Below are 13,296 nucleotides of genomic sequence, written 5' to 3' on the forward strand. Positions count from 1 at the left end.
GATCTGACATAGATTTGATAGATGGCTGTGCACCTTTATTGTTTCACTCAATAACATTAACAGCAGTCTGCTGTAGTGAGATGCCTCTGCAGTTAGACTTGTAAGTATTGACACCCCTCATCTTTAATCATGTCATTTACCAGGCTGAACTAGTCAGCCAATCACTCTGAGCTCTTGCTGTACCAAGTGAACAGAGGGGATCTTCCAGAGAGTGGTGCAACTTTTTTCTACACTACCTTCCTGATACTTCTCTGTACTCAAGAACTTCAAGAAGAGGTTGAGGAGACCAACTAGCAAAGTTTGATGCCTGTGCTGGATGACTGAACAAATCCTCATATGTGTTTTATTCAAGCTCTGAGGGGAATGAAGTCACATTGCTTTCAACTAGCAATGCAGGACCAGGACCTCCAAGGGCCTTGTACAACCAGCCTCACCAGTCAGATATTCTCAGTGCACACAGGGCAGAAACACAACACAGAGAAAGCAGAAGGTGATGCTCAGAGAGAAAAGCACACATAAGGAGTATCAAGGACCTGGCACAGGAGCCATCTCAGACCATGCTTACAGAGCTCCAATAATATGATTTTTTTACAAGCCCCAAGACTTCTTTCAAAACCCACGAAGATCCCAAGCAATGAGCCTAGATGAACCAGGATAGTTTTTTAACAAAACTAGAATAGTCCTAGGAAAACACAAGCTGAAACAAATTAGAGTTTTCTGTTGAGAATGGTTTAATAGCTTCTCCATCTTCAACGAGTCAAAAGGGATCAGCAAAAGGACACATTTGAAAGGCTTACTGCTAGTACTGGAAAGATATTTTCTATAAAGATGTCCAGAGTATGCATCAAGAGAGAGTCAATATTCCAGTGGCAAGGTCAAGCCTGGTTTTCCTGCAACACAAGAAGCTGCCCTGCTGGCATTAATTGCAGTTTGTTTGCTTTCCCAACTTGCCTTGTCCTTGTGAGTTGGCAAAAGGCTGAAGCTGGCCAGAGTCCCAGCTACCAAAAGCTGCCCAAAGCAGAGAACTGCTATCACAAGGACTAAGAGCAAGACTGAAAGGGGGAGGAGAGAGCAAATGGCACAAAACCCAAAGGACAGAAACTTCTCTGGTGCTGAGAATTGTTACAAGCAAGGCTGTAACCTGGCACATAGCCAGGGAGCTCAGCAAGACAAGAGAATACAAAGGTTATGACTGGTCTGTGCCCCAGCCTAGAAGTAACACCAAAATGCTCAAACTTTGCTTGGATATATGTACCCCTTTAGCTCCTGGAGGACCATAAGAAGCTATTTTTGCTGAAAAATCTATGCAGGACTCACAGGAAGATTCAGTTTAGACAAACTTTATACCTTCTGCTGTGGGAGTACTTCACTTTCTGTCAATGGCAGCAAAATTAGGGAGCTGAGAGTGTCAGAGAGAAAGGACACCATACCAAGAAGTTTTCAACGTGTTTTAATTTTACTTCTGTTAGTAGTCAGCTGTGTGCTGGCTTTATCTATTTCTAAGAGGTTGATTTCCACCACAGAAGCAAAGTGTGATGAAATAGTTTCTAATAATACAAAAGGTACTTGGATACTGCCTGCATAAGGAGCCAGCAACCAGCACCAATGATAACTGAGCTGCTCAGTGAGCTACAAAAAGCAAGTTCCACACAGAAACTTTGAATGAATGCAGCAGGTGAGAAAATCAAGCAAATGGAGAGAAAACAAAAAAAACCACAAAACCAAACCAAACCAAAATCTCACCCCATGGCTAATAAAGAGGTTTCCCTGCAGAGTGTAGACCTTTCTTCCTTATTTTTTTTTTTTTCCCTTTAATTTTTATAACTAAGGCTTTCCCTGACTCTAGACACACTTTGAGTTTAAAGACAAATAAATCACTGTGGTTTAGTACTTCTGATGCACTGAGCGACAGCCTCAGTCTGTCCTGGTACCCAAACCTGGTATAAGAGGCTTTTCAGAATGACATGGGAAGGGAATAGCAGGAACACCATGGGGATGAGACTAAAGTACCAAAGTAATAAGGTCTACAATTTTACAGATGTTTCTGGAGGCTGTTTTATTCCATGCTAAGGACTGATATGCTGGCTGACAATACTACGGTAGTGCAGAATCAAGCTCTCTTGCTTCTTCTCCCTTTTTCAAATCAACAGCCAGGCACATCTTAAATGAGTTGGACACAGGCCACACTCAAACCACATCCCTATGGAGGAAGGAATACTGCCAAAAGAAAACAGGAGATGTGAGAAACAGGAGAAAATTTCTTGTTGCAGACAGTGGCCAGGCATGATCCAGAAGGACAAATCTAAGAATACACTTATGAGCCCTGATAAGGACACCTAGTCCCAACAAACCCACTGTAGACACAAACATCAGCTCAGCATGCTGCTATTCTTGCAGTAATTTTCCACACTTCACAGCCTGAGCTCACACACAACCAAGCAGACAGCACAGCTTCCAGTACCCCTTAGGCAGCAATGGAAAACGCTCTCCAAGTGATCTCACACCTGTACACAACAGGAGGGCAGCACACACACACACACACGGCCTCCAGTTCAAGAACTGGAGGTGCCAAGCAAAAGAAACATAGGAGTCTCACATTGTTTTCAAGGTAAAAAGAAAAAGGGCCTGACCCTGCTTGACTTCATCATGTTGTTTGTACAGCACAGTGCTTTGGGCACTGAGCTGCAAAATCAAAGCAAGTACAATGGCAATGAAAATATAATCAAACACATCAGTGTGGGACCAGCTTTGCAATGGAAAAGTTAGGAGCTGGAAACTAAGATCAACAAACAATCCTGAGATCTAAAGGCCATTTAGAAAACAACAAATTCAAGCAGCTCTGTAAGACTAGTAGGATAAAAACATTATATTTCCCATTGTCCACATAAGAACAGGCAGTCCCTTTTCAAGGAATGTAAATGGGCAAGACACATGAGGGGGGAAAAGATGCACAGATGAGGAGTGATTTGACCTGATCACACCAGAATCAGTGCCAGGAACAAACTGTGACTCCAGCTTTCCTAGCACAATGCTCTTCCCATGGTCAATACTGCCTCCAAGGTTGAAAACTGCCACCCACCTTTTGAAAGCGTTTTCACTGAAAACTGTTTGTCACCATCCCACCTGCTGGAGCTTACAACTGCCTGCAGAGCTCATAGCAGAGGTGTTCAAGTGAGCACTTCATAATCCACAGAAGGCTGAATCCACCAAGGTAAATTGATCAACCAGTGACAATAAATCAAGCTGATCTATTTTCACGATGCTCACATGGACCCTTCAGCTGGGAAAGCTACAAGTGAGGCCAACCATCAGTATTGATAAAGCAACAAGAAGCAGCGTGGAAGGGAAGACAAGGGTCCCTGTTTTTAACCTGAGCAACTGTTTGCTAAGTTGATGCTTGTCCTTGGTCTCAGATATAGTTATGCCCTTCCACCCTGGAAGTCCTAAGACTCGTCATTCAGCTCAGGAGAGATATCAAGATCTTTTGAAAATTTCTTACCTATCTAACATTTATATCATTTATCTTACTGCTTACGCAGGTGCAGTGATCTGAGAAAACACAAAGCCTAACATTTTCAAAGTCTATCTTTAACATTTTCCAGGGCTCCACTATCACTGTCAGCCCCAGAGAGGTGAGATGTGACTCTGCCCAGGGTAACACCATCCACATACTGAGGTTACTCTCAACTGACCCCAACCTAAGGGAGATTAGAGTCAACCCCTCCCCCTCCCACCTCTTTCACCACCTCTATATTTAACTGCAGATTAACTCATTTCCTCTATCCACATGTAAGATTAAAGTGCACCAAGTGCTGTCAGCTCAAGCAGAGCCTCAATGCATCCTCATGCAAATCACCACTCAGTGCATGTTTTAAAGTATGTCAAGGAGGAGAATGAGTCACACCTTCATACTCACAAAACCACACACTTGCTTCTCAAGAAATAAAATTGGCTGGCAGCCCAGGTGCCCAGAATAGTAAGAGATATCTCCAATTCTAATCTTTCCCTGTCTGTTACATAAATCTCAGCAACATAAGAAGTGCCACTATTTACCAACGCATTTGAATGAAATGTGGGTCAGTGACCAAAGCAAAGGGTCAAACACAGTGACCTGGCCTTCAGGCACTGCATTGATTACACTTCTCTAGGAGGAAACAATAGCTTCTCATTCCAGGAAGAGGGGAAAATAATGCAACAAAATCTCACTGAGATCTCATGCTCGCTAGGTTTGCTTCAAAGAGGCTGAGAACTACAAAACTGACTAGAAAAAATGAAACACCAGCAGGGAAGAGAGAGAGAAATAGAAAGCACCGAAAGACTTCTCAGCCTGCAATGCCACTCATGAAGGGCTTTGTACAAGGATGAAAATGCTTTCCTCAGACTGGAGCTCTCCACCCACTGTGAGGCAGACTCCCAGGAAGGAGAGAGGTGCTCTACACTGTGAGGGGGGCAGCAGCCACAGCCCCAGGGCTGCAGGGATCCCACCCTTGTCTGCTCACAGCACTGCTGTGCTCCCACCCTTGAGGGCCACAGCCAGCACCTGACACTCCCATGGAAAGCAGGTGCCTTTTGCATTTGTACGCTCCCTCTGCATCTCAAGTCACTACACCAGAAGACAGCATTTTATTTCTATCTGACCTCTCTGGAAATCACTTGGAAACCTGCTTTGTAAGATCTTTATCACAGCTTGAAGAAAACATTAGGAAGTTGTAAATAAAGCTGGGACTTTAAATCCAGCCACATGAGTTAACATCATAGGGAATATAATTTTTCACAGCTAGCAACTATGGTATTTTACTTCAATGAACACAGAAAGGGTTAAGCATGCAAAATTGAGAACAGGAGTAAGTTTCTTGCCTTAAATTTTATATCAGTAATCCTTTAAAGTAAAAGCACTTGTTTTCCTCATCTCCCTAATCTCTCTTGGTCTAACACTTCAAGCAATGAGGTTCCCCTTAAATTCCAGTGGCTAAAAAAAGAGGCCTCCCTATTTTTGCCAAGAATAATAGAAAATCATAGTGGACGGCAAGCAGGGAAACATGCAGAAGAGCTACTGGCATTTGCTTCAGCTGAACAGCTGGAATAAGTTGTCAATTCCCCTTACTGTATCCTCCAACTGCACTGCCTGGCAAAGGGGGCTACTAAAAAAGAAAAAAAAAGAAAGAAAATGCTTATGACAAACTTATAACACATCTCAAAAGCAATCACTGCATCTCCATTATTCAAGAAACTCTGAAAAGACAAACAGATGGAAATGAGAAAAGAAACAGGAGAATGACAAAGAGGATTCAGCCATAGATTGCAGGAGCAATGGGGCATGGCAGGCAGATGTACCATTGCCAGAGCAGAATCTGTCTGATCCAACACAGGGAATGTATTGCCTGTGAATGAAATCAAAACATGCTGTGCAAAGAGAGACACAACTGCTAATATTTGGTGCTGCCACGCATATACCAAAAGAGAGACAAACATATACCAAAATATAGAGAACAAAGGGTAAAGTGTCTGAAACCTCCCATGAAAAGAAAGATCTACCTTGCAGGGATCAAAAACTACCAAGGTGGTGGTGATTCTCTTTCAGCTCAGGCATTCCCAGAAGGCTATATCGATTGTCATGATTTTCCACTTATTTAAGAATGTATTTTGGGGTGAACGTGCATTAGTTTTGTTTTCTGGCAGTATGAGGTCACTATATAAAATTTATGGCAAACTTAGGACACATCTAAAAATCAATAGCAGGCTTCCAGTGAGCTGAGAAGCTGAAACATTGAACAGATGGAAGGGAGAAAAAGAACAATGCACTGTATGGGGTCACTATCAGTTCACAGAAAAGACACACAGTCCATGAGCTGTGTAATAGATGTGAAAGGCCTCTCTGCTCTCTCTGTACATTGGCTCCATGTTGCAATGAAACTGCAAGCAGGTCTCATGGAAGTCAGTCACATTTCTTGCTTCTATCCTTGTCCACCAATGTGCTTACACACCACCATCCCCTGTGTTTGCACACATGCTTATTTTATTTTTCTGCTGAGAATTTAAAAATGGAGTTCTTTTTGTTGCTCTTGTAATTCAGAAATTGGACCCCAAAAACATGGTCTATTCTTGGCAAAACAAAGGGCAAAAGACTCTTGATCAGGTCTACAGGAAAAGAATACTTCCTGTTCTAAAAAACAAATTAATGCTTCGTGTTTCTTTTAGCCTCATATTGTTTTGATGTCTTTATAAATAACAGAAGAAATGAAAATTGACTGTAACCACTATGACACAAATTCTCATCAGATTCCCTTCCAATTCTGTATTTTGTACCTGAACAGTGCAAGTGGCCAAGCAGCTGGCAAAGTTACATCAGGTATTATTGTGGCAATGCTAACTGTCAGGCATCCTTAAAAGGGGTGAAAACAACTAACAGAGAAACATCTTCTGCTCAGACAGCCTTTCTGCAAGTCTAACCCCCAATCAGTCATCAGCTCTCAGAGGGTCAGTGTTTGGCCCAGAGCATGGCAAGTCACAGCTACTTCACGCTGCAGGGTACTGCTACAGGATGCTGAAGGGAGAACACAGGAGACAATCTCAAGGCTGCTATTTCTGCTGGATAATGCACAACCCTGCCTAGGGTGGCAGGATCTTACAAACATAATTTAAGACAATTCCTCCTTGTCTTAAGCATAGGAAGGGAAGAATGGAAGGAGCAGCCTGAACCAGGTACGTGGAAGCTGTGGAAGTCCAGGGACCACACCATTACCTGGACTGGGATTCATAATGAACCAGGCAAAAGCCACAGTAAGAATCAGGCAGACTCTTGAAGCAGCAGCCCAGAAAACCTGACTTGTTAACCAATGTATAATTAAATAATACCAAGGAACCTTGTAAGATTAGACAACTGAATTAAATCAGTGCTTAAGAGAAAAGGTGACAAATTTACATTGAGGTTACAAAGAAGGATTAAAGGAATATTTAGCTGAAAAAGATGGAAGCATAGAAGAAAAGCTGATTAATTTCAGGCTGAAAGTGAAATAATGAATGAATAATTGTGAAGCAAAAATGGGAAGCACTGATTTATCCTGCTCTATGCTAGAAGAAGGCACTAGGTGTAACAGATATTATTTTATAAAAATAAATTTTTAAAGTTGGCATGAAAATCAGCCTGAAGAATTTATTACCACAGGGCAAGAAGGGAACACTGTAGGGAAATACCTTTACTGGCTTTCAAAAATGATTAGACAATTATATTAACACAAATAATAGCTACAGCTGGCAGAGCTACATGAAGAGTTTCAAGAATAATCAGCCTAAAGGCACCTCTCCTCCATTTGCCGCCCTGTACTTGTGCCTTCAGGCAAGGTCTGCTCTTTCTGAGTCACTGCTGGAATTAAACAGGCTGTAAAATTCCTATTTGGCTCTTACATGGTTTTGTGTGTGATGGATGCTCCAACCATAGGTTTGGATTCTCAGTAGTTTTGGGATGCGCCCAGGCCAGTGAGCAAGGCTGAAGCTTTGTCTGGTAGGACTGCTAATTCTACTCCTTTAGTGAGCTGGAAAGCTCATGAGCACAGCAGCAAGTTGCTTACTTTAGCTCAAGCATCATCCCACTAAAGTCTGCCCTAGCCGTGACTCAGTCTGCTCTTGTGAATGAAGATGAGCACCAAAAAGATCCATCTTTGGTCTTCATACTCAGACCTCCCTGAAGTCCAGGAGATTTGACAGATTCATTTCTCATATAATGGTCATAAAAACCACCCTGTCTTCAACAAAGCCCCCATGCTAAAAAAACAGCCCAGATTTTTAAAATCCACTCTTCCAAAAACTTAAATAATTCCAAAATGTCACTGCAAAAATACTGAATTCTTCACACATAGCTCTAGTTATGTAACAACATTCAGTCTTTAACCAAAAATCACCTGGGGAATTCTTGAAGCTTGAACCTATTCAGAATTGCCCTCAACAGAGTTGCTCTAAACCCTATACAATCCCCCAGTTAGTTAAGGATGGACACAGCAAAAAGTGCCACCTCCTGGTCTGATAACACTGTAGGGCACTGCACATCTAGTGTGGTGTTGTCAGCTCCTACAATGTGTGATGTTTTCATACAGCCACACCTGATGGAAATGAGAGATTGCACGAGACTCAGCTTCCCTGCAAGATAAATAAAAAAACAAGCCCCAAAATAAAAAACTCATGGTGAAGAAAAAAAGCTTGGACAACCAGGAAAGATCAGAAAGAACAAGAAGGCAAAGAAAAGTAATTCTAATATATATTCTTGAATAACGAGCAGAGATAGTTTAATTTGGGATGAGGGGAGCCCACATTCTGATTGAAGAACGTCTGAAGTGGCAATACCACAAACATAGAATATAGAACTTCACAGGGTCCCCCAGGCATTCACTCTTAGGAAATACAGATCCCGCTTTAGACACAGGTCTATAATACCAAGGACAAAGAAGGGGAAAGTCAAAAAGAAGCTGAAATGCTAAAAAGCTAAATACTTGGTGAGGTTTCTCAGGAGTCACTGCCATCCTCTGACCATCACATGAGTGCTCAGGGTGCTGTGACAAGGTGATGTACTCAGTTGAGGATCCCCCAGCAGAGCTCAGTCACTTCTGCCTGTGCACACTGAGAGCCAGAGCAGCAAACACATCAGACTTCTGCTACATACTGCCAGGTGTTGGCAGAGCTGGAAAAAGCCCAACCTGAACAAAATCAGAGGTTTTCTTCAGCCTCTTAGCCCTCAGCCTCTGCTGTCCAGTGTAATTTCAACTGCTCAACAGGAGGAAGAGCTGAATCCTCACAGGGGACACTTGCTTTCCCATCTGTCTTTCATGAACATACTTGATCAGAAATTCTGTCCTCCCCTGATGCAGGAGGATGTGCCTTGGTCAGCCAGAGAAACATGAGAATGGGATGTTGAGCTCAGCAAAAAGAGGCATAAGTGTGAAAGCAGTAGTTCTCCTTGGTCCAGCTCCTTTCACAGTTTACTCTGCAGCAGACATGAAACAGAAATCGATCCTGCCTTGCAGGAGGGTTTCCTTCCCTGGAAAGTCAGGGGATACTAACCCATAGCAGGTCAAATGTGGACTGAATGCACAAGGTGCAGCCATGCCAACTCTTGTGCCTTGACTGTGATTCCCACAATAGCTGGGTTTTCCTGCAAAATCCGCATCTCATGCAGTAACCAGGAGTCTTAGGCTTCAACTAAACAAAAACCCAAAGTTCTGGGAATGCCTACTCTGCACAAGGTGGGGTTACACAAAGACTTGTGAGCAAGCTCTGTGCTAGCTGTTAACTGGCTATGGCAGCATCATGCTCCTGGGCACAAAGAAGGCTGCTGCCAGTCCCAGTTGAGATCAGCTACGTGTTTCATGTGGGTATTTCCAGTGCAAATCTACACCTGGCCTAGGCATTTTACACCTCTTACATTCATACAGGCTGACTTCCTTTAAAGATACTTTTTATTGCCTCTGAAGGCCCAGGCTGGGCATCATCCTTCAGAACCAACAGCCACCTTCATTTTCTGCAAAAGTGAGCACTGTGCTTCAACTGCAGAAGAACTGCAATGGCTCCGTCCTCTTGCAGAGTAGGTACAGCCATCCTCCATAAAGGGCTAATAATTTATTTTTCTTTTTAATTAGTGGACCATATAAATATTTAAGGACCTCAGGCCTCTTTGTGACTACAGAAAATAAGTCTGAAAAACATTATCAAAAAACTCAGAAGAAATAAAAAAACAAAATTGCAGAGATAGATCCCAGTACTATTTAAAAATCCACATACCTAGTAATGGATTACAACCTTGCTATTGCATTGAAAGTCCTTCTATTCATTGGGATTCTATCAAAATGCAGAGAAACAAACATTTCGTAGCTAAACATCTCACAAAATGTGAGATATAATGGTAACACAGTTAAGAAAGGAGCACATCTGCTCAGGTTGTACAGAACATCCCTTAAAATTTCTCTGTCCACATGAATATCAATGCCTCCTTGTCCTGTACTTGTATGTTGACCCCTTTACATTTTAGATGGTCAAAGGGTACAACAACAGCATGAGCTACTTTTTAGGTATCTAGGTACCTACTCCAAGAGTTACTTGCCAAAATAGATGCTATCCTTGAATCTGAATAAGTGGGCTTTTCTTGTCTTTCCCGTGAGATAATATTAAATTTCATATCTGTGAACAAGCCAAGCTTTGATTACTCTCCTCTTGTTTACAGCTTTGCATAAAATGCAAGGTCATCAAGTCAAGTTGTTTTTCAAATGCTGTAATCATACTAAACTTTCAGAGTTAATTCTATAAACTAGATTCTCTGGGCTTTCAGAGGTTCCCTAATATGGTCATTAAATATCTAAGAGATGAGGACACCTCACAAAACCCCAAATGAACTATAAACTCTTTAGACTTCTCATGGAAAAAAAAAAGTTAGAGACAAAAGATATGGCAAATTACAAACTGGCACCAAGACACAACTAAGGCACATGCCTGATGAGAGCAGCAAAGATGTCCAAGATAGCACAGACAGAGCTGTCAAATATGGTTGCAGAATTTTGAAATGAAAAAGGGATACTATTTGGAAGACTAAGATGAGATTACCCAATACCCTGGTGCTTTTACAAATGGTCCTGAGGTGACATTACTCCATTTTTCCCACATGTAAAAATCAGAAAAGTATTAAAACCTGAGAGAAGTACATCAGTAACTCTTTTGGCATTAGACATCCAGATCAAACTCAACTTCTTTCTTATTTAGTGCTGTATAAGATTCCAGCTACTCATACTGATGTCTCTGCAAATATTTATACATTTAATACAATCAAAACTTCAGCCTCAGATAGTGTTGCCATTTATAAGACCACATCTTGATTAGATGAATTTTCTATTAACTCTGATGGATTTTACAGAGCCTCTTCTCCTTCAGACCCAGGAACTGAAGTTTAACATGGACTTCATGGAACTTCACCAGACAGACCAAATCAGTGCTGTGGAGAATCAAGTGTCCTTTCACCCATCTGTCATCTATCACACCTGCTCTTTTTAACGCTGGCTGAGAATTTAGCAGACCCTGCCCATGTAAGCAGCTTACCTGCCCTAGTGAAGGGGCTGCTTAGCAGAGCTTGGCCATGCATTCCAAAGCAGAGAATGCTTTGGTTTAAGCAGACAATTTCCTCTCGATGGTAAGGGCTGAAAAGACCTTTTGAACCTGACTTCATAGTAAAAGCAACCCATGTTTCAGAAGACCAGCAACTCATCTGCTTTGTATTTGGCTATAATATATGAAATATTTTTTTCTATCCACCCATTCAGATAAGACAGGGCTTGGCTTGATTAGAGCACAGCTCAGCTAGCTATTGTGATGCTGGGCCAAAATGTTTTCAACAAGTTGTTCAAACATTATTAGTTTTGTCCTGAAAGGAGCAAGGTACTCACTTGTCTAGGGGGTTATACACTGAACAGATGTTCAAACACGAACAAAGACCTGCAGCATCCAATTCCTAAGCCAGGATCCTGGGAACTTCCATTGCACCGTACTGCTGTTCTCAGCTAGCATAAGCCAGCACTTTCACCACATTTCCCTGTAACTGGAGTAAACAGAACTGCTCCCATCATGACAGGAGTGGAATGAATCAGGAAGATATCCCAGTTCCAAAGATCAGTATCAAGAGGCACAAAGTATTACAGGCTCAGTTGTTTGCTTCTTGACAGCTAAAATCTGTGAGGCCTGTACGCAGTGAAGGTGACTGTGATGAACTGTTATGCTGTCATTTGTAATGTGTGCTCATGGCAAGAAACTTTTGAAACAAGTTCAAACTTTACAAGAACTATTTCATTCTAAACTCCTCATAGCTCACATATGTTATAGAGTTCCAGCTGTATTACATGCCAAAAGAAGCTGAATAAATTTTCACAATAATTCAAAACTTTATCTTAATTTCCCACCTTTTACTGAACCAGATACTTCTTGTGTATTTTGAAGTGGGGTTCAAACAGAATAGTCTTAGGAGTCTCTCTAACATTTAGAAGTTGCTTAGACGATCCATGTACATGCATGCCATGGAGGCACCTGCATGAACAGTCTCTGTTGAGCCTTAGCTTCACCCCAAAGTCACCTCCACACTGGAGGTATTTCTTAACCAGGCCCATAGATTTCCATAGCCCCATGAGCCAGCAATTACCACACCTCTTTGTCTTGTTGATGATGTAGTGACAATAAACCTTTCGTGTGCATGAGATGAACATGGCCATGCTCTATGGCAAAGCATCCATTGATTTCAAGGCATTTTTATGTAAGCAAATTCTTGAGCCCCGTTTCAAAAGCAATAAAGCAGCATCTCTTTGTTTAACAGGGATAAGATCAAGGTCCTTGAAAAAGGAAGGAGCTGATGAAATGAAAGTTGATCTGCTGAGGAACTGGTATGAAATATGATCCATTACTAACTTTACCAAGGTTGTGTCAGTGCAGTTATAGCCATGCTCTGGGATCTTGCTGTTTCTTTTTAGAGATTGCGGAAGGTGGAGTGATCTGTGTCCAGAAGCTGCAGTTTTTCCATAACTTAAAATTCACAGCATGCACACACATTTCTGTCACAGGGTGTGTGATGTTCTTCTCATGGACATGACATTGTACTAATTAATCCTCTTTTGCTTCACTATCAGGAAACCATCACGTAGCAAGAAGGAAAGAGGAATGCTGCATGTACTTTGTGAAGAGAGTGACTTAACAGATTTTAATGCAGTTTAGATTACACATCTCAGGGTGAGTTATCTCAGTTGTACAGTCAGTCTTCTATGGAAGGAGATCTTCCATAGAAGACTGACTGATTCACTGAGGTCTCTGGTACATGCATTTCCTGGAAGGAGACAAAATTCTACAATGCAAACAATTTCTTCTCTAGTAACTTCTGTGAACCAAATTTGGATGTATTCTGGCCTGGTTTACTCTCATCATCAACATAACTCACAGGAAAGCATTCAGGAAGTCTAACCCTAGACAAGCAAAGGAAAAATTCTAACTTAGAGCTTTCAGAAGTCAAAAGTCCATACACAGATGATTCAACAGATTTGATACTGGTAACTAAAATAGTATCTGCAGTTAATTAGCAGTTCGAAGTTCCAACAGCACCCCGTGCTCCACAAAACACTGCAGGAGCTCTACTGAAACAGAATCCCAGGCTCACTTTCATCTTCTACCAAATCTTATCCTCCCACTGTGTCACACGGAGAACTGTCCTAAGGGCTTGATCCAGAGGTAGGTCTGTCACCGCCACAGGCTGGCAATAGGCACCTCCTTGGGAGTTCACAGCTTTTC

General features: G+C 41.9%; 1 protein-coding gene across 20 annotated transcripts in view; it reads right to left on the reverse strand.

Annotated features, from left to right (window-relative positions):
• Positions 1-13,296, reverse strand: part of SORBS1 (sorbin and SH3 domain containing 1) — a 157,672-nt gene that overhangs the window by 80,978 nt on the left and 63,398 nt on the right. The window lies entirely within an intron of this gene.

The sequence above is a fragment of the Molothrus aeneus genome, chromosome 8, assembly GCF_037042795.1.
Source record: "Molothrus aeneus isolate 106 chromosome 8, BPBGC_Maene_1.0, whole genome shotgun sequence".
NCBI lineage: Eukaryota > Metazoa > Chordata > Aves > Passeriformes > Icteridae > Molothrus > Molothrus aeneus.